Below are 3,039 nucleotides of genomic sequence, written 5' to 3' on the forward strand. Positions count from 1 at the left end.
GGGTTGGCCGACCCAAGGGAAAGGGTAGGTGGTGGTGAGGCAAATGGTAAAACCAAGGTTGGGCCCTGCTGGAGGAGTTTTATTCAAAGCGAACTATCAAAGGGGTCCCATAAATCACCCGACCGCGTAAGGAACGCAAAATCCGGGAACATAACACCGGTATGACAGAAACTAGGACGGCAAGAGTGGAACAAAACACTAGGAAAAAGGCTGAGTCTTCCACCCTTTACCAAGTATATAGATGCATTAATAATATAAGAGATATTGGGATATCCCAACCAAAATCCTGTCCACCATGGAGCAATCTTCAACTTCACCTGCAACTAGCAACCTATAAGAGGGGCTGAGCAAAAGCGGTAACATAGCCAATCAATGGTTTGCATAGAAAAGGTGTCAAAGGTTAGAGGTTCATGGCAATTTGGGATGGCTTGAAGAGCAACAGATAGGTAACGCAGCAAAGCGATAGAACGAAGCAACTAGCATAGCAATGATAGTAGTGAGATCCAGGGTAGCGGTCATCTTGCCTGAAATCCCACAATGAAGAAGAACGAGTACATGAAAAAGACGAATGGATGAAGCCGAACCAATCGTAGACGAACGAATCCTCACGATCGCAACGAAACAGGAACTATCGAAAAGAAGCACACCACATGGTAAACACACCACACATGAACAAGGCATGATGCACAAACAAGCATGATGCATGACAAGGATACATGAAGCTACTCATGGCAAGAGATGATGCAAACAAGAACAACACATCAAGGCAAGTTTAAATGAGGCCAGGAACAACATATAACAATTCCGGTAAGTCCTCATATGCAAATTTCGAAATTGGTCCATATCTGAACAAACATTATGTTTAAGTAGTTAAACATCAATTTAAGATGCACAACGATGATCTAAACGAGATTCTAGTCAAGTTACATATAAAGTTCATTTAATTTAGAGCTACGGCCTAGAAGATATGAGCAAAACAAGTTAAACATGGCATTAATGCGAAATGCACCCAAACATCAAGCAAACACCTCAACACAAGGATGCAACATGATAATATGAAGCTACATGCAATTCTAAGCAAGTTTCATATAGAGCACACTCAAAACGGAGCAACGGTTCAACACATGCACACTATACAAGTTTAAGGACAAGCTGTCCAAAACAGCAACTAAGCATATTGCAAGCATCAAAACAACATGCTACATCATCTCAACATAATAACAAAAGGCATGGACATGATGTACAGGTAAAGCATTACGAAACATGAACACTGAGCTATCTCCAGAAATCACTAGAACATGCTCAAACACACATGGAAAATTGCAAGTTATAACAATTCAGACTTTGCAGAAAATAACATCACGATGCAATGTTTAGAGCCATCAAACAACATGTTACAGGAACTTATAATGGAAAACAAAGGCATGGCATGAATCTACTAAATGCATAGATCAAATGTCCTTTACTGACCATAAGCCAAAAAGGATCAGAAAATATGATGGCACCCACGTAAACATAGTAAGTTATTATACAGATTCATACATGGCAGGAACATAATTATGAAGGCATGTAGATGAGCTTGTGAAACTCTCTACAGAGCAATACATGGCATGGCAAGGCACCCAACAGTAAGAAGACATATTTGTGAAGCTAAGCATGGCAATAGCAAGGTCATAGGGTGCATGGATCACTAGCAAAACACATGGGAACAAGTGAACTTAATGTAAACAGGCTGACATCAACATTATGAAGCAACTTTGGAGCAAGATAAGAACAAGCTACAGCAACCTATAAATACAACCAGTGGCATGGATGGATAGAGGATGACATGTAGATCAAAACAGGTTTATAGAACATCTCCAGATTAAGCACAGAATGATTAGTAGCAACATGTTTATATAGCATCACGAAATAACAGATTCAGCCTAGCAAAATAGCAACATCATGAACACTACTTAACAAGCTCGATACACTTACCACAAGTCATTGCATGGCAATATAAGCATAGCATCATCAAGAAGACATGTTTGTGAAACAAACCAAGTCAGGAACAAGTCTATAGCATGCAAGGATCAACTATAGCAAGCTTGGCCAAATTGAATAACAAGTAAACAATCTGCCAGGAAACATTTTGAAGCAAAATTAGAGCACGAAAATGACAGGCTAGACTACTCCATAATTGCAACCAAGGGCATGAATGGATAGACAATAACCTATTGTTCAAAACATCCTTACTGAAGTATCTCAAAATATGCATGGATCTCTCTGTAGCATCAAGTTTACATGGCATGAAAATAACAGCAGAACAGGGACTAAAATCAGCAACATCACGATGCCTAGTTTGCATGCTTGTGCTAGTCACCACATTGATCACAAAAATACATGACATACACCACTGTAAAGAAGACATGGCATAGTTCAAAATACATGTAGACATCAACCTCATAGGATGCACACATCAATCATGGCAAAAATGACAAAAGAGCTCGTTCTGATAACAGACAGCAGAAAACATTATGAAGCCCTCTTACAACAATGATTCAGGAATCAAGATGACCACAAATGAATATGATGCAATGTAATGAAATGATCTACGCATTGAGAGGAACAATTTGACATATTATACGCACGAAACGGAGCTACGGATGCAGAGATACGGCATGACGAACATGGCATGAAAATTACAAAATCTGGAACTTGGGCGAAAATATACCCTCCGAAAAGTCAACTCGGGATGGAGATATCCGGGACACGGGGATCCCGTTTGCTTCGTATCCTGGTGGATCTGATCCATCTGCAGTTCCGGGCCGGATCTCGCCGGATCCGGCCGGAGTCTTCGCCGGAGACGGTGGCCGGAGGCGAGGGAGAGGCCGGGGAGGCGCGGGGGACCTGCGGGGCGGCTAGACGAGGAGGACGACGGTGGGGCGGCTAGCCGGAGCTCGGGGCGAGGAAGGCGGCGGCCGGAGGAAGCGGCGGGCGGCGGACCCGGCCGGAGGCGGGAGCCGGCGAGGGGCGGAGGCTGGCGGCCGGACTCGCGCG

This window comes from Triticum dicoccoides, chromosome 4B, assembly GCF_002162155.2.
Source record: "Triticum dicoccoides isolate Atlit2015 ecotype Zavitan chromosome 4B, WEW_v2.0, whole genome shotgun sequence".
Classification (NCBI taxonomy): Eukaryota; Viridiplantae; Streptophyta; class Magnoliopsida; order Poales; family Poaceae; genus Triticum; species Triticum dicoccoides.